This window comes from Mustela nigripes, chromosome 14 (assembly GCF_022355385.1).
Source record: "Mustela nigripes isolate SB6536 chromosome 14, MUSNIG.SB6536, whole genome shotgun sequence".
In the NCBI taxonomy this organism is placed as follows: domain Eukaryota; kingdom Metazoa; phylum Chordata; class Mammalia; order Carnivora; family Mustelidae; genus Mustela; species Mustela nigripes.
This window is the reverse complement of record NC_081570.1, coordinates 13,891,569-13,910,867: the sequence shown is the minus strand read 5'-3', so window position 1 is coordinate 13,910,867 and position 19,299 is coordinate 13,891,569. Positions and strand designations below refer to the sequence as shown.

Sequence of the window (19,299 nt, the reverse complement as noted above, 5' to 3'; positions counted from 1 at the left end):
GACGTTTGCTGAGGAAAGAGAACTACTTTGCACTGAGCACCCGGTAGGGGTTGAACTGTGTCTCCCTCTCAGAAAGAAAATATGTTGGAGTCCTAACCCTCGCTACCTCAGAATGTGACCTTCTTTGGAAATAGGGTTTTTATAGAGATAATCAATTAAAAATGAGGTCATTGGGGTGGGCCCCAATCCAATACGTGTGATGTCCTTCTAGAAAGGGGAAGTGTGGATGTGGAGACAGACGCCCATGAGGGAAGACAAGGTGAAGACTCACAGGGAGAACACCATGTGGGGATGAAGGCGGGCTGAGGTGATGTTTCTACAAGCCAAGGGACATCAATGATGGCCATCACACTACCCACTACCCAACGCTGGGAAGAAGGCTTGGAAGGAATTCTCCTCCCCCAGATCTCTCAGCAGGAACCAACCCCACCAACACCAGGTTCTTGGACACCTAGGCTCCAGAATGTGAGGGACAATTTCTGTTGTTTAAGTTGCTCAGTTAGGGACACTTTGTTCACATAGCCCTGGGAAACCCTACCACCCCTATCCTGGGCCCGGGCTTGCGTGGACTTCTTCATGAAGTCAGCTGGACTTCTTCAAGTTCATCCTCTAACTCCCCTGGGGTCTTGTCGCACTTAAGTGGCAACGTCAGCTCGTCACGTCTGTTGGGCTCCTAAGACTACGTCCTACCTCTCCCATTTATGGATGGGAAAATGAGGCTCAGAGAAGCCCCCTGATTCCTCCTCCCCCCCAGAAATGTGCCCAACATGTTAGAGATGGAGTTAGATTCATGACCCACATTTCCTAAATATCCTTAGTCTTTGTGACAAACGTATAACAATTACTGAGTTATTATCCTCGTTCCACAGATTAAAGACTTACAACCCAGAGTGTTGGTGCCTATGTTCTGCATGTGCATTTCTGTACATATTTCATAGTTTAAAAATAATTTAAGCCCCACATAACAATGCTAAGCAGCTGACGGACAAAGACTCAGGGGGAAACAGGTGCCCAGGGCTAATCCCCTGCTGAGCTGTGTGCCCCAGGGTCACAGAGCTTTGGGGTGGCTCTGGAGACAGTCTGGTTTGAGTCCCCACTCTGCTACTTGCTGGCTGTATGCATGGCTCCTAATCTCAAACTCTCTGAACCTCCGTTCTCACATCTGTAGGAAGGAAAAATCATCACAATCACCGATTGTGGGAATTGGTAGAGACAACTTAGTGCTGTATATTGGCATAGACTCTATGCCAATTACCCAAACATTAACTGCACTGGTTAGGCAAAGAGTTGGATGTACTGGCTGGTTTAACCAAGTGGTGGCAAAGGCAGTTTCCTGGCAAGCTTTGGTAAGGATGACACTGGGGCCAGGCCTTCTCTATTCAGACTTTTTCTCCCCATTTCTGCCTCCTTTTCCCCTCTGCATCTGGGTTTTGTTCTGTCCAACTAGCTCTTTCCGACAGCTTGGAAACTTGACCGTCTCCTGCTGACATCTTTCTCACTTCACCTCCAGAAAGAAAGAGACCAAGTTTCTTCATTGGTAAATGGTAACAAATCCCAAGGAAGGACTCTGATTGGTCCTCTTGGGTCACATGTCCTCCTCCATGACCAGCTGGTCTGTGATCGGCAACCCCAATAGAGTCTTGTGATGGAGAGAAGGACTTGGAACATTCTGCTGTTTGCCAAAGAATGAGGGGCACTGAGCAGATGGATGGTAGTGGAAGGTCCTGTAGAGAACCTAGGTGTTTGCGTCATTCCCCCAACCTGACCCCAGCTAATGAGAGGAGACCTTCCACCCTGATGGGGATTCTCTTTGAGGGGCTGGTCTCCTCCCCACCCACACTCTGTCCAGGTGGGTTCTCATGGTAATAATACCATGTATGTCTTTTGAGGGGACAGTTTGTATCCCAAATCTGCCAATCAAAGCACCATGTGCCCTGGCCACAGGGTCTGGTTCCAGGCTAAGCCAGGGACGGCTTTACCCAGGAATCTGGGTAACACTCCGGAGGGAGAGTTTTCTCCACCAGAGCTGCTAAGCTGGTAGAATGTTTGGGGGCACTTTCTGGTGGCAGTCTTGGCACCCGCAGGGGAGAGATTCTTGTACTGGTAAAGCCAACCCAGAGGGAAGCTGAGCCCAGCTTTCTCTCTAATAGAAGTTCCTAATCATATTATTTGCATATTAGTTGAGTACCCGGACCAGGCATGTCTGAAACCTGATGTTCCTCTGGAGTTTTCAATAGTCACATAAGTCAATAAATGCCCTTTCTTTGCTTACACCATTTTGACTGGGCTGTTTCTCTTATAATCTAAAGGAGCCCTGACTCATTCGCACATGCTTGAGTTACAAGGTCACGTGCAGTGAAAGTTCAGGAGCTGATACGGAGCCAGGTGCATGTGGAAGGTGGAAAGCTGAATGCAAATGACTAATGGAGCTGGAACACACAGAGAGGAAGACAAGAGCGAGGCCTTATGGCCTCTGAGAGGCAGAGAGAGAAGCCTCCTGTCCTGGCTTCCACGATCACTAGCCTTGGTGGGTCGTCGCTGTTTGCCATTCCTCTCCTGCCTGTCCACGAGGCCCTGTTCTACACATTCATATCTCTCTTTGAGTAAGATTGCTACCCAGAGAATTCTGATAACCTCCTCCCTCCCCCAACAAAAGATCTGGTGCCTGGTGAGGCCCGTGATGTCTGTTAAATGGAGGAGTGTCTGGAGCAGGACATGGTATATGTGAATTCCCAGCGTAGACCTGAGGAGGGGGGTTGGGGCAGCCAAGGCAAGCCTCAGGAAGCCTATGGGAAGTGGCTGGGCCTTGAAGGAAGAATTTGAACTGTCACAAAAAACGGGCTGAAGGAGAGCACTGCGGGCAGCAGGAAGCTGGTCAATACACAATATAGCCAAGGGCACAGAGCAGACCTATCTGAGCCGGGGATGTGTCAGGGGAAGGAAGGCGGACCTGACAGCGAGCCGTCCTGTGTGCCAAGGGTAAAGCTCCACACCTGGACGGCGGGGCAGGCTTGGGGTGGGGGCTTGGGGTGGGAATGCTCAGAGCTCCTAGCAGCCCTGAGACTCTGAAATGGCACCGGCGGACCCTTGCTGGCAGACCCTGGGTGGAAGGCAATGGCCGTGAGCATGAACAAAGTGTGTGCACTGGAGGTGAGAGCATGGTGAGGAGGGGGTTCAGCACCCTTCGGGGTTTCCCTTCTAAACGCTGGCCTCCAACTGCTTCCATCCTAGGGATACCCACCCACTCATTCACGCAGTCCATCACCGAGCACCTACCACATACCATGCATAGAATTCGGGCCTAGAGAGGCAGGAGTTAGTAAGACTTACGATCACCGAGCTTGCACTGGGGCAGACATGGAGAGGGCTGCCCGCTCAACAGCCCATCCACCTCCTGCCTTAAGAGGAACCTGATTATTTTTCTGGACAGCAAGGTGTCCAATCCACAACGGCACGAGTAATCTCTGCTGTGGGCCCCATCTAGTAGAGAGCCACACTCTGACCCTCCTCCAGCCATGCCCTTCCCCATGGACAGAGGAGTCTACAAAACCAAGAGGATAAGCCCACCTAAGTCCACACCCTCTGGACACCCAGTTCCCCAACACTCCCTGTCCGAGCAGGGCCAAGCCCACTTCCAACCTGCAGAAGTGAGCCTCTTCCCTGACCCATTCTCCCAAGGGTGCGGCCAAGTGCACCTAGGTTTGAGGAGTGGCCAACCCGTGGTTGTCTGTGGGAGGGGCTGACAGCTCGGATGTGCGGGCTGGAGTGTCCACACACCTATGTGCGAGACCTCACGTGATACGGGATGGGACGGGGATGGGAGAGAAAGAAAGCCAGCCAGCATACCAGGAGCTACATGCTGGCATGGAACTCTGACAAGCTGACGGATTCTAACTTTACGCCTGGTCTTCCATGTGGTTCTCATGGTGTATCTGCAGGGATGGAAGGTCAGGACATGTTTTCGTTCTCATTTCATGTTCTTGCCCTGAGCACCACAAATGTTAGAATTGGCTTGTTCTCACCTACCGGGATCTGAGCCAGTCTCCTTGCCAGAGCCTAAACCAGACTCCCTTGCAGTCAGGGATGGTCATGAAAAACAGACATGTGATCCCAGCAAGGGGGCTTCTGGGAAATCATTTCCACCCTGACCATGGAGGGAAGCCCATGAGCAAAGGCTCATGGGGAGAGTTCCCTTTTACCTCTTTTCTGCTTCTGGACATAACTGCTGAAGGATAAGTGCAGGGGAGAGAGCTGTGTTTGGACCTCAGGGCAGAGAGGTCCAACATGCTGAGGATGACGTATGGTGGAAAGAGTGTAAGTCCTTGCTGACATCACTGAGCTACTGCGCCAACCCTGGAACCACTTCCCCCTGGATTTTACATTCCATGAGTCATCACTGTCGTGATTCGGGCCACCAAGCTGGTCAGTGTCTGATAGTCACATCAGGGGCTGACCATTCCTACAGGAAACGTATGTTCTCAAGGCGAGTGAGGGAAACCAGTCTGGCTGGAAGACCCCCCATCGGGCTGGTGACCATCATCCCAGCCCACAGCGCAGTCGATCCAGAGGAAATGGAGAAATTTTTCTCCATGTCCGCATATCACTTTTACCATTATAGTTTTTTTTTAAAGATTTTTATTTATTTATTTGATAGAGAGAGATCACAAGTAGGCAGAGAGAGAGGGGGAAGCAGGCTCCCTGCCAAGCAGAGAGCCCGACGTGGGGCTCGATCCCAGGACCCCGAGATCATGACCCGAGCTGAAGGCAGAGGCTTAAACCACTGAGCCACCAGGCGCCCACCATTATAGTTTTTTTAATAATGCCATTTTTCTTTGCTGAATGTTCTAAAAGGAAATAGATCACTGTCATCCATTAAAAAAACTATTTGTATTATAAAAAGCAATAAAAAAAGATGTAAGAATGAAATCAAGACTGAAAAAGAGACAAACCAAAAAACAGACTGTTGAATACAGAGAACAAACAGGTGGTTGCCAGAGGGGAGGTAAGTGGGGGGACGGACGGGCATCGATGAAGGGGAAAGAGTTCACTTACTGTAGGGGGCGCTGAGTGGCGTATAGAATGGCTGAATTCCCATCCTGTACACTTGAAATTAATATGGTACTAAATTAATATGTATGTTAATTACACTTCAGTAAACAAAAAAGACCGAAAATAAAAAATAAATAACACTGAGCACCTGTGGTATCCTGGACCAGATTCTAGAATGGTGAGAGGACATAAGGAGAAAAACCAGCAAGTCAAGTCCATACTTTTGTTAATAGTAATTTACCAATATTGGTGTCTTACTTGTGACAAACGTAACATGATTATGTAACACACGAACCTTGGGGAAACAGGGCGAAAGATCCACGGTTCTTAGGTAAGAATTCTGTACTACTTGGGTAAGCTTTCTGTCGATGTGAGCTCATTCCAAATACTAAGTTTATTAAATAAATAAATAACAGAAGAATCCAATCCTAACTCGGTATTTTGGAGAGCCAAAGGTTCTGAGTGGAGGCTTATTCCCCCTTTGTTAAAAAGGAAGATGAGCAAATGTTAGAGGAACAGCGAATATTGCTCGGAAGTAGACAAGAAAGAAATCCTCCAATTTACGACCACGTGGATGCACCTGAAGGACGTTGTCATAAGCGAAACCAGCCGGACGCAGAAAAACAAACAGTGCCTGATCTCACTCATGTGTGGAATCTTAAAGAGTCAAACGGGTGGAAGCAGAGAACAGACTGGTGGTTGTCAGGGCCTGGGGGCAGGGGGAAGGGAGAAATGAGATGTTGATCAAAGGTTAAAGTTTTAGTTAAGCCTGAATGAGCTCTGGAGATCCAATGTACAGCATGGCAACCACGGTAACAATACTGTATTGGAGACTTGAAATTTCCCAAGAGGATAGATCTTGTTTTTTAATTTAAGTTTGATTAATTAGCATATATTGAATACAGCATATGCTAATTAATTGAATACAATATATGCTAATTAATCGAACTTAAATTAGTTTCAATTATTCAAATTATTGTGTTCAATATATGCTAATTAATTGAACTTAAATTCGTTTCAGAGGATAGCGTTCAGTGATTCATCAGTCTTATATAATACGCAGTACTCATCACATTACGTGCCTTCTTTAATGTCCATCCCCCAATTACCCCGTTCCCCCGACCCCCTTCCCCTCCAGCAACCCTCAGTTTGTTTCTTATGGTTGAGAGTCTCTTATGATTTATCTCCCTCTCTTATTTTGTCATGTTTTATTCTTCCCTCCTTTCCCCCATGATCCTGTTTTGTTCTTAAATTCCACATATGAGTGAGATCATTTGGGAATTGTCGTTCTCCGATTGACTTATTTTGCTTAGCATAATACCCTCTTGTTCCATCCAGGTCATTGCAAATGGAAAGATTTCATTTCTTTTGATGGCTGCATAGTATTCCATTGTATATACATACCACATCTTCTTTATCCATTCATCTGTTGATGGACATCTGGGCCCTTTCCACAGTTTGGCTATTGTGGACATCGCTGCTACCAACATTGGCGTACAGGTGCCCCTTCAGATCACTACATTTGTAACTTTGGGGTAAATACCCAGTAGCGTGATTGCTGGGTCATAAGGTAGCTCTACCCTACTCTTCCTCAGCTTTTTGAGGAACCTCCATACTGATTTAGAGGACAGACCTTAAAGTAAATTTTCTCAACACACACACACACACACACACACACACACACACCATCAATGGTACCTATGTAAAGGTTAAGTTATTTAACTTGATCGAGGTGAACTTTTCACAAGGTATATATACATCAAAATATCAAATTGTACTCCTTAAATGTATATAATTTTAGGGGCGCCTGGGTGGCTCAGTGGGTTAAAGCCTCTGCCTTCGGCTCAGGTCATGATCTCAGGGTCCTGGGATCGAGTCCCGCATCGGGCTCTCTGCTCAGCAGGGAGCCTGCTTCCTCCTCTCTCTCTCTGCCTGCCTCTCTGCCTGCTTGTGCTCTCTGTCAAATAAATAAATAAAATATTTTTTAAAAATGTATATAATTTTACACACTAAAGATATATCAATACATTTCTAAAAAGAAAGAAAAGTATACATATATGTATAGATATCTTTTCTGTTAGTGAACCTGTAAATCACAAAGAAAAATGGTTTAAATAGGAGTTTAATTAATGGCCTTGATTAGTAGTTTATAGGAAACAAAAATTGTACCTTAAAAAAAAAAAAAAGATTCAATGGCATTAAACTGTGTTTTCAATGGATAAGACTCGAAGGTAATGACTTTCTCGTGTATGATCCGGGGAGAGTTAATTCAGGGTCACATGCCAGCTAAATGATCTCACATATCACTAATGCTGTGGGTCTCATCCACTAGAAAATATGAGGGCAGGGGAAAGCGCAAAGCATTCTTAGATGAGAAGCAGCCAGAGGTCATCGCCACCCAAGCCTCTGTGTAAGAGATAAGGCAGAGAACTACGAAATTATCACCTAATGCAGAAGTAGAGTCAGGGGAAAATATTAACCCACGTGGCTTTGACCCCAAATCCCAGCTGCTTAGCTTCTCCAATTCCAATTAATGGGGCCAGTTGATGGTCCAGTTGACAGAAAGATGTCCAGTTCCCCGGGTCAATGATGCCTTGGAAACACAAACAGGAGATTTCACAGCAATATAACAATATCCATGGTAGCCACAAACCGTCTGCAGTGCCCTCCACCCTGGGCCTCCTCTGAAGGTATCTCCTGTCCTTCCCCATGGCAGCTAGGAGAGTAGGGACCATAAACAATCTCCTAGGTCCTTCAGTCTCAAAGTCACCATGAGGGCATCATAAGGATACTCTATAGGAAGGAATGGGGGGCTGCCTCCAGTGACATCACTCCCATAATTCAGTTCCATTCAACGAACACCAAGGCCAGGCCAGCCCCACGTACATCCTGGAAGGACAGACATGTACGGGACATAATGAAGAAGCCTTTCCCACTGGGGATTCTTGATCTGAAACTCAGCTCAACTCTGAACCTGTGTCGATACTGAAGCCTGTGGAAGGCAGGACAGCGGAATCGTCCAAATCGAATCTGGTCTTTGATCAAATCCTGGCTCTGCCATCTAGTCTCTCAGTGACATTGGCCAAGGTATTTAACCGCTCTGAGTCTCAGTTCCTTCTTTTTCGAAATGGGGCTAATCATAGTATCCACTGCATAGGATTGAATAACATAAAGTAAATACAGAAAGCATGTAGAGCCAGCCACCTGCTATTTCGGGTAATATCCCCGAAACAGTATTCATGGTTACTTCTATAGTTTCTGGGAGAATCCAATCCAACCATTTGGTTGTTCCAAATCAGATCACCAGGGCAACTTGTTAAAAATAGAAAGTTTTGGGCTTCCACACCCCTGAAAAATTCAACCTTTGGGTAGGTCTGGGGCTGGGATCCAGATTCTATGCCCTCCATTATATACTTTCCTCATACCTAGCCCGTAGCAGCCACACAACAAATACAAGTCCCTTCCCTGAGTTGAACATTGCAACAGCTTCCTAATGGGTTGTCTGTGCCTGTTTTTACCCCTCTGTCCTTGCAAGGAGCCAGTGGGATCCTTTTAAAAGGTCAGATCATGTCACACCACTGCCCAGGACCTTCTACAACTTTCAAATGCGTGCAGACTAAAATCCATAGACAAGGCCCGACAACAGTGGTTCCTGAAGCTATGCATCCATTAGAAATACCTGGTGAGGTTGTGGACAATGCTATGCCTGGCCAGACCCCAGATCAACAGAATCAGAAGCTCTGGGGTTGGGGCTCCAGTAGGATTGCCAGGGACACCGAGTAACGTTTGAATTTCAGATACACAATGAATAATTTTTCATTCATAAAATTCTAAACACCAAGTGCGCAGCACAGTCGCTGGGGCTGGGCACACAGCAGAGGACAAGGCAGCCAAGATCCCTACACTCAGAGTTTTAAAATTCTAGTGGGGATGGCAGACAATAAACTGTAAACAGGAAACATTTAAGCCTTGAAGATACAGATAACACCCTGAGTGGAGATGGTAACGGAAAGCTGGAAACAGATGCAGAAAAAGGAAGGTCTCTGGGCAGAGTGCCAGGCAAGGGACCCTCAAACACGAAGGCCCCCTCATTGGTCCAAACTAGCGCTAGACAAACTAAACAAGAATCAGAGCAAGGGGGACGCCTGGGTGGCTCAGTTGTTGAGCGTCTGCCTTCGGCTCAGATCATGATCCCAGGGTCCTGAGAGGGAGCCCCGCATCGGGCTCCCTGCTCAGCGGTCCCTCTCCCACTCCCCCTGCCTGTGTTCCTTCTCTCGCTGTGTCTCCCTCTGTCCTGTATATACAGGCAGGAGGGTTGTTTCTGTGGCTGGCTCCTTGATTTTACACCCTTTACTTTTGGAAGTTTCCATCTAAGTCGCTTGCTGGCCCTCCACTCACTCTGGGACCAACCCCCAGGCTAGCAGTGTCCCCCAGTGAGCCTTGCAGGGTCCTCTCTGGCTCTGAGGTCCTGCTGCTTCCTGGAAGGCAACCAGATCCACACACCGCGTCTCGAGCCCCAGCTGGCCCGTCACTTCCTGATGCCGGCTACCCTGTCGCGGGGTGGCAACGAGCAGAGCCGTGTTGGGACACGCAGTGCTTGAGACACGGGCCGGAAGGCCGGCCCACGCGCCCGGGACAGTATGCGCAAGAGGCGGGACCAGCCGGGCAGGAGGGGCGGAGCCTGCCGGGCAGTAGGGGCGGGGTGGCCGGGAGCTCCCGGCGATACAGGCTGCGGAATCGGCCGGGAGAGACCGAGGGGGCGGGGCGGGGCGGGGCGGGGCGGGGCGGGGCGGGGCGGGGCCGAGGCCCAGGAGGCCAGCGGGGCGGGAGGAGTCCTTGCCTTTGCCGCCGCCGCTGCCGCCGCCGCCAGGTAAGAAATACCGGTTGAGTCGGGCCGCGGGCGGAGTTCGCCCACGCCAGGGCCACTCCCCACCTCTGGCCTCACCAGGGTTACTCCCTCAAGGCCCGACCAGGCCCTGCGGGCCTTTGCCCCCCACCCTGCCCTCTGCCCCTCGTGGGCGCCAGGCCTCCCGAGGAGTGGCCACGAGCTGCTCCAGGCGCTGCCTGCTTGGGGTCCAGGCTGCGTGGTTGTTGCTTGGTTGCTTTTAGAGCCGGAAAGCGCCTTTAGGAATTACACAGAGCGGCGGATGGGGAAACTGAGGCCGGGCGGTGCACCCAGGCACCTTCTGCCTCCCAGCTCAGGGCTCTGAGCCGGTAAAGGTTGCTCAGTACCTCCCTTGATAAGTGAGGTCCGGGGAGAGGAAGGAACTTGCCCAAGGTTACACAGGGTCACTGGGCTTTCCCTTGTCCCAGAGTCCCCTCCACGGACTAGTGGGGAAGGCCTCCGGCATCCCCTCACCCCCTCTCTATTGGCCCTTACAGCCCTATGATTTCATAGCACACATTCAGACTGAGAATTCCAGGCGGGGGGCTGGGAAAAAAGCCCAGGCCCCCAATTACAGATGGGCTATACTTCTCACCCTGCCACCTGTTGGTGTAGCAGGAAAGAGGAACTGCTACTAACTTCTGGGGGGACCATATAGAGAGGTAAACAGGCTCAGAAAAATGAATTCCCCCATGACAGCACCCCTAGGAAGGAGAACATTTTAAGAACCTGGGTTACCTGACTCCAGAGCCTGACCCAGTCAGTGCCTGGCACAGAGACAAAGTAGGCTTTCACCACGTCCTTTCTCTGCTCTGCTCCAGAGTCAGAGTTAAGAGCACAGTGGGCCTAGACTCTAGGTCTTGGCCTAGAGACCGCTGCCTGACACAAAGTAGGAGTTAACCGTGTTAGTTCTCTTTTCCCTGACTCAGTGTTCGTTTCACTGCAGAAAATGTGAAACCCCTTTACATTGTAGGGGCATTCATTCATTTATTAGACACATATTGAGCACCTATTGTGTGCCCCAGTGTGTGCACTGTTTAGGCACTGAAAATACAGCCGTGAACAAGAGAAGGTTGCCCTTGGGGACTACCCTAGGAAGAGTGGAATAAAACACTGTTGTCCATTTGGGGGGTGGAGGGGTGGTAAGGGCTGGGCAGAGAGGACAGACACCTGGAATGTTACCAGCTGTGAAGTACGTGACGAGGGCCGAGAAAGAGTGAACCTCCTCGCGTCAATTGAACCTCCTATCTCGTGGGCCTGGTTCGAGATGCCCAGACAGCCTGAGCTTTCTCCGGACTCCCCAGGGATTTGGTGGGGAGGAGCTAGGTGGGTAGAGGGTGGTCCAAAGGAACTCTGTGGGCCTCTGTTTCATTATCATCCAACAGGGGTGGTAAAAGTGCCTGGCGTGGATAGTATCACGTCAGAATGCTGCTTTTTTTTTTTTTTTAAAGATTTTATTTATTTATTTGACAGAGAGAGATCACAAGTAGACGGAGAGGCAGGCAGAGAGAGAGAGATAGAGGGAAGCAGGCTCCCTGCTGAGCAGGAAGCCCGATGCGGGACTCGATCCCAGGACCCTGAGATCATGACCTGAGCCGAAGGCAGGCGCCTGAGCCACTGAGCCACGCAGGCGCCCCCAGAATGTTTCTTGAATGGTAAAGGACGGTCTAAAATGTGGCCTCTGGCCGAGGCCCTGCCGCATCAGGAGTGAGCGAGGGTGTATTTACTTAGAGCGTATATATTTAGAGGCTCCAGTGACCCTGTGGGTACTGTGTTACCGCTCTCAGCAGAGAGATGTAAGAGGCAGAGGTGGGGGTGGTTGGCTGAGTTCCAGGCAAGGAGGCTGAGACTCCCTCTCAAGGTCAGAAACAGACTGTTTGCCCCACAGCATTTCAGCTTCTAACAGCGCTTGCTGTCGCGGGTGTGGTAGCGGACAGATGTGGGCTCAGGTCCCTAGGGGCTTAGTGGCCTGCTGAGTCATCTTGATGGAGCCACATGATCACCCTGTGCCTCAGTTTCCTCATTTGTAAAATGCTACCTCTAAGGTTGTCATAAAGAGGAAAGTAGCTGAAACCACAAAGGGCCTGGGGCTGGTGCTCTGGGAGCCTTTTTGCTTTTTCCGCCAAAGGCCCAGGAGCAATTGGATGGGCGCCGAGTAGGTTGGCCAAGTAGGTTGCCATAGCTTAGCGTGGAGAGTTCATGAAGGTTGAAGCCTACAGAATTTCTCCTGAGCCTGCACAGGTGCTCCAGGCTGGTGCTCTAGGCCGCAAAGGCAGGACCAGCTACCTGGGCCCGTACAGGGGAGACCTGAGAAATGTCATCTGGTCCTTTATGGCCTGTGTGTGTTGTAAACACTGCTGTACATGTTAAACTGGGGCTGCAGATAAGATGGGGGGGGGGCTTGCTGCCTTGAGTGTGCAGTAGTGGTCAGAAGGGAATCAAAGGGGGGACCCCAGTCCACTTTCTACTTAGGCGCCCTCCACTTGGGCATTCAGGCCAATTCAGTTGCACCACCCTCGGCTTAAAATTCTGCTGTGGTTTCCTGTTCATTTTAGGGCAAACAACAAGACCATTAACATGGACCATAAGGCCCTGTACCGTTTAGCCTACACCTCCAGCCCCATCTCAGGCCACTTCATCAGTAGTCCTCTGTGCTTGCGGCATGCTGCCTCCTCCCTCCTCAGGGCCTTTGCACATGCTCCACTAGACCACCGTTCCTCCTGTATCTCCCTTTCCCCAGGTTAACATCACCTTATCCTTCTGATCTGAGCCCAACCCCAGGCCACAAGACATCCCTAGGAGTGTGGGAGGTTTAATTCAGGAGGGAGTTGCATACTCATCTCGGGGGGGTAATTTCCTCCTATCCCCTGTTACCACCCCAACTGTCCCCTCCTGACTTCCAGGACTGGACTGGGTTTGCTGAGAGGTGCTCAGGAATGAAATCTACATTTGGGAGTACCATTTGAGCAAATATGGGAACCTCACTTTATATAAAACTGTATTGTCCTTCTTTAAAAATGAAACGCTGAGGGGTGCGCCTGGGTGGTTCAGTGGGTTAAGCCTCTGCCTTTGGCTCAGGTCATGATCCCAGGGTCCTAGGATCGAGCCCCGCATCAGGCTCTCTGCTTGGTGGGGAGCCTGCTTCCCCCTCTCTCTCTGCTTGCCTCTCTGCCACTTGTGATCTCTGTCAAATAAATAAATAAAATAAAATAATATAAATAAATAATTTTTTTTTAATGTAAGGCTGAGAGGCACCTGGGTGGCTCAGGTCATGATCTCGGGGTCCTGGGATTGAGCCCTGTGTGGGGCTCCAAGCTCAGCAGGGAGTGTGCTTCTCCCTCTCCCCTGTACCCCCACCACTGACGCATGTGTGTGCATGTGCTGTCTCTCAAATAAATAAATACATTTATAAATTATACACACACACGTATGTGTGTATATATACATATATTTATATGTATATAATATATATTCATATTATATATATAAATATATATATTCATTTCTTTTGGAGGGATAGTACCCTGGATTATTTATTGCTATAATTTGAAGACGAGGCATTAAGGGTCCCCACTGTATCTCCTCTTGCCCACCATAGTAAGGCCCTGGGGCCCTGTGGGGTGATTTGAAAACCAGCAGATCAAGTGAACATCACATATTTTGCCATTCCCCACCCCACCCACGTCCTCAGCATATGTGCCTCCCATTATGTTTTAGTTATTCCCAAGTAGAAACAACCGTCCGTTCATTCAGCAGATGTCTGTAAGTGCCTGCTGTGCTTGCATAAGGGCGGAAAGGGACAGACAATAAGCAACGGGTGTAAACAAGTGAATGATCCAGTATGGCAGACAGAGATTCGTGCTGGGGACCAAGCAGGGGAGCCAGGGAAAGGGATTGGGATGGAAAGCAGGGGCAGAGTGGTCTCACTGAGCTGCGAGATTTGAACAGAGACAGGGAGGAGGTGAAGAGAGTCGGCCATGTGGTTGTCGGCGGGAAGAGCATTCCGGGCAGATGGAATAGACCATGCAAAGGCCTTGAGGTGAGAGCATAGCTGATGGGCCCCAGCAGCAGCAAGGAAGATGTACGGTGGAGCGGAGCGAGTGAAGGGGAGAAGGGGAGGAAGGTGGAGAGACCAGGGGCCAGGTTGTATATGGCGCAGGCGCCGCTGGAAGAGCTGTGACTCTGGAAAGCGGTTAGCAGAGGTTTGGAGCAGAGGAGGACATGATCTGACTTCAGGTGGAGATGGAGCTCCTGGCTGCAGCGTGGCGGACAGCTAGCAGGGAGAACAGACGGAGCGGGAGACTGGTGGGGCGGCTTCTGCCGGGATCCACCTGAGATGATGTTGGCTTGTACCAGGGCGCTAGCGGGGCAGGAATGGAGCAACCGTGATGTGGACAGAACATCATACAACCTGAGTGTCCATCCCAACGGCACACTGTCCCCCCAACTCCACCACCTGCCCATCCTCCCGGTTGCTGAAGTGAGATGGGATAGGAACTCTCCCTCCGTGCCAACATCCTTCTCTTCTTCTGGTCTGTAGCGGGATTCTCTGAAACCCTCTGGATTCTTCTGTGTTGGAACTGTTGCCATGGAGACCTCCTGAAATGCTACCTGGACCAGTGGCTTCCAATTTAACTTCCAGAGAGAGGTATAGAATGAATGGGTTTCTCTTCTAAAATGCTGGAAGGGGGATGGGCGCCTGGGTGGCTCAGTGGGTTAAGCCCCTGCCTTCGGCTCAGGTCATGATCTCAGGGTCCTGGGATCGAGTCCCGCATCGGGCTCTCTGCTCAGCAGAGAGCCTGCTTCTCTCTCTCTCTCTCTGCCTGCCTCTCCATCTACTTGTGATTTCTCTCTGTCAAATAAAAAAATAAACTCTTTAAAAAAAATAAATAAATAAAATAAAATAAAATGCTGGAAGGGGGGCGAGATGGGGGGAGTGAATGGGGACTGCCTCAAATCCTCCCTTCTAGAACCATCTCAAGGTTGTGTGTGTGTGGGTATGGGTATGTGTTTGTATGAACTTTGAACTACTGTCTTCAGAGTTTCTGGCCTGAGAACAATGCTGTAGCTCTATTTGTTGTGAAGGGTTTCTTCAACCGAGTCCTTTTCTTTCTCTTTGGCTCCAGAACAGTTAGTCCCTGGCCCTCTCGTAATACTGTTGTTATCCCACTAGTGATGCTTCTGTTACTGTACCACAAGCTCAACTGTAGGGGCCTGGGTGGCTCAGTGGGTCAAGCCTCTGCCTTCGGCTCAGGTCATGATCCCAGGGTCCTGGGATCGAGCCTCACATCAGGCTCTCTGCTCTGCGGGGAGCCTGCTTCCTCCTCTCTCTGCCTGCCTCTCTGCCTGCTTGTGATCTCTGTCTGTCAGATAAATAAATAAAATCTTAAAAAAAAAAAAAACACTCAACCATAAGTGTGCCTGGGTGGCTCAGTCAGCTAAGTGTCTGACTTGATTTCAGCTCAGGTCATGATCTCAGGGTTGTGAGATCGAGCCCCACCATCAGGCTCTGCATGGGGCGTGGAGTCCGCTTGATTCTCCCTCTCCCTCTTCCTCTCCCTCCATCCCCCTCTCTGAAAAGAAGAAAGAAAGACAGACCTCGGTTATAACCAGTTCACCAGAAAAAGAAAGAAAGAGAAAAAGAACACCTCTTCCCACCTATTCCATACACACACATTCATGTCAAATTTGACCTTGGCCTCCACTGACTGCTCTAAGGGGTTAAAAAGGCCATAATGGGCTGCCATGTAAGGAACACAAAAGAAGTTCAGGGGCACCTGGGTGGCTCAGTCAATTCAGCCTCTGCCTTTGGCTCAGGTCATTGGGCTCCCTGCTCCGTGGGGGCTCTGCTTCTCCCTCTCTGCCTGCCCCTCCCCACGGCTCATGTGCACTCTCTCTTTCTCTCAAATAAATAAAGAAAATCTGCATTTAAAAAAATAAGAAACAAGAGAAATTAATTCTTGCATGTGATCTCCTAAAGGCTCAGGTCATGGTGTTTTAAGGATGATTTAAAGGATGTTTCAGGACGATACTGATCATACTTGTTTTCTCTGTGGCACTGACTTGGGGGTTTTTCATTCCCCGCCCCCCAGGAAGAAATCCCGCTGGGTTTATGTGGCATTCCTCAGCAAATATGAGTGGGGCACCTACTGTGGGTGCTTGCGGAGCTGAGGACAGCTGTGTGGAATGGCTCACTACCCTCACTACTGACCATAAGACTTCAGCCAGCATTTTCTGGCATAGGTAATGTCGCAGGCTAGATAAAGCTCATAATCATAGACCATCAGGCCACCGCCCACACTGGCGTAACGCCTGTCCATCCTGGGCCTGGCCTTTGCCGTCCAGCCATGGGTGACCGTTCGCCCTGCTGGTTCTCAGTCTGTGTACGTCCTCTCCCTGCCAGCGGGTGCTCTTTCTTCTGAGTCAAGTGCAACACCTTTCTCAGAGTCCCTTGGTGTCTTCACAGCACCTGGACCGGGACAGATCCCCAGGAGACCCTTGATGTCCAGAAGTTACTCCATCTGTCATTGACCTCCTAGGCCCTGGGTGCTGCTGGACCAGCTCCCAGCACTCTAGGTGGCCCCAGGAGTCACCATGAGCCCTGACCACTGGTCTTCTTCTCAACGCGAGAAGCCAGCACTCCTTCTGAAAACTGCTTTAGCTTCTCAGACATACTTGAGAATCTCAGTTTCCCTTGGACCAGACCCTGTTCCCAAATCAGACCGAGCAAGGGGTAGAGACTCCTGAGGACCAGTGTAGACCGTTCAGGTGACAGATCTCCGTGCCCCACAGCTGCCAGCACACTCTGTCAGCTGGGAGAGTTTGGGGGGCCCAGCCCATCCAGGCGAATAATCTGCAGGGTCGGAAACAGGGGCTCCTCCTTCACACCAGCATGGGGCTTGCCTCAGCCTGTCACGCTACCCCTCGTCCATTCTGTGGGTTACAAGACCTGGTTGTTGGTCAGTGGATTGGGACTTAACTGTGACCTCAGGTCGATGGGCCACCCAGGTCCAAGGCTGTCTGAGATAAAGCACTCCTCTTCTGAGGATCAAGAGCAAAATTGTTTTTAATTAAAAAAAATTTTTTTTTCATTATAAAAGTACCAATGCACTCAGGATGGAAAACATGAAAAATACAGAAAATTGGGGCTCCTGGGTGACTCAGTTGGTTAAGCATCTGCCTTCGGCTCAGGTCAAGATCCTGGGGTCCTGGGATGGAGCCCCGTGGGGGGCTCCCTGCTCAGCAGGGAGTCTGCTTCCTCTCCCTACCTGCCCTTCCTCCCCACCCTCAACCCCCACTCTACTTGCTCTCTCTCTCTCTCATGTTCTCTCTCTCTCAAATAAATAAAATCTTGTAAAAAAAAAAAAAAGTACACAAAAATAGGAAGAACAAAACCCAATTACATCTAGTCCCACAGCCCCACCACCAAGAGACAGTGGTCATTAACATTTGGATAGATTTGCTTGTGCTCTTTTTGGTCTGTGAAACGTTTTATAAAAACCTACCTGGAATCACATTTTATATCCAGTGATGTGCTGTTAACCAGCTCTCTGGAAAATAAAACCCATCCTGTGTAGCATCTCCCACTTTCTGTGGTGTCATTCCTTCGGCTGTGGTCCATCTCAGGCTGCCGGAGTCAGGCAGAATCAGTTCTCCCCAGCCAGAATGAGCCGGCCTCCGCATACCACATTATCATTTAAAAATCATGACTTTTTTTTTCTAAACTTAAAATCAATATATACTCATTACCAAAAATTCATAAAACATAATAAAGAAAACAATCACAATCCAGAATCCAAGACCCTCCTGCTGTAAGATAGAGACAGTCTCTGCCAGTCTCCACATATACTAACTTTCTTTAGAGTTCGGAAGCAACACATATTGATGGCAGGAAACAGAGAAAATCCTGAAAAGTCTCTGGTATCTCGCTTTTCATAGAGAATTCGGGAGAATATCCTTCCAGCCGTTTTGTCTTCTCTGTGTCTTTTTTTTTTTTTTTTTTTAAGATTTTATTTACTTATTTGACAGAGAGAGAGAGAGATCAGAAGTAGGCAGAGAGGCAGTCAGAAAGAGAAAGGGAAGCAGGCTCCTTGCTAAGCAAAGAGCCCGATGTGGGGCTCGATCCCAGGACCCTGAGATCATGACCTGAGCCAAAGGCAGAGGCTTAACCCACTGAGTCACCCAGGCACCCCTTTTCTGTGTCTTTTTAACATGGTTGGGCTCATAACTTGAATCTCGTCGTTTGTAGGCATGGTGTGGGCACATTCTCATGCCCCATGGGAAGGGGCTATTCAGGAACAGGGCCTTATCCCTGATAATTCCTTTCAAAAGGATTAAAGAGGCGGAAAATAATATTCTGGCTCTTTTGCATGGAAAATGGCCATTAGGAGGAAACTCAGATTATTTGAAGTTTTGGGGAACCCTGGGTCCTTCCAGGTGCTTGGTCCCTGCCCCATCTCCCTTCCTCATCTGATGTTCGATTTAAGAACAGGAGTGTCTTTGGGAAGAGAATTAGCAAGAAAATCTAGCTCTTGCTTAAGCCTAAAAGCTAGTTCCTTCATTTGTTCCTGTAACAGACATCTTTGGAGGGAGAAGCAGGCTCCCCACTGAGCAGGAAGCCCCATGCAGGGCTCGATCCCAGGACCCTGGGATCATGACCTGAGCTGAAGGCAAATGCTTAACTGAGCCACCCAGGTACCCCTCTAACAGACGTCTTCTGAGCATCCGCTCTGGCAAGGGAACTGCTTAAGGCACCAGTGACAGATAGGAAGGAGACCCTGTGCCAGTCTTCCTGCAGCTGCTGGGCGCTATAACCACATCTCAGGTTATGAGGAGCTAGAAAGGGGATATTAAACGAGAAGACCCATGCCAGGGGCCCAGGCTGTGCTCAGTGAGTGGCCGTGACTGCCAGCCTCCTGAGAAAAGCATCCCAGGGAGAGGAACGTGCTGGGGCCAAGGCCCAGAGGAGAATATAAGTAGCATCGAGGCTGCCCTGAACCCCAGGGCTAACTAGTCTCTCCTTCTCCAGATCCCACACCCTATGGACCCACAGGCTGGTTTTTCCAGTTTGCTACCCGCCCCCCCAGGGCAATTTGCATATTTCTCCAAGAACCTTCAAGCAGCTGAACAGCCTGTTTTCAGACTTAGAGAAGGGAGGCCCGCAACTGTTTCCTGAAATCTGGGTGAGTGTTCTTTTTTTTTTTTTTTTTTTTTAAAGATTTTATTATTTATTTGACAGACAGAGATCACAAGTAGGCAGAGAGGCAGGCAGAGAGAGAGGAGGAAGCAGGCTCCCTGCTGAGCAGAGAGCCGGGCTTGATCCCAGGACCCTGGGATCATGACCTGAGCCAAAGGCAGAGGCTTTA

The 19,299-nt window shown here is 49.6% G+C and overlaps 1 protein-coding gene across 3 annotated transcripts in view; it reads left to right on the top strand.

Moving 5' to 3' along the window:
* The first annotated feature begins 9,840 nt into the window (after positions 1-9,840).
* TMCO4 (transmembrane and coiled-coil domains 4) overlaps positions 9,841-19,299 on the top strand; it is an 85,478-nt gene continuing 76,019 nt past the window's right edge. Inside the window, exons 1-3 of one of the 3 annotated variants that reach the window (XM_059376456.1) lie at positions 9,841-9,919; positions 14,475-14,582; positions 18,963-19,116. The gene's annotated coding sequence lies outside the window, so the exon portion shown is untranslated. The remainder of the gene's footprint in view (positions 9,920-14,474; positions 14,583-18,962; positions 19,117-19,299) is intronic. The other 2 variants (XM_059376457.1, XM_059376458.1) reach the window with 2 other exon arrangements.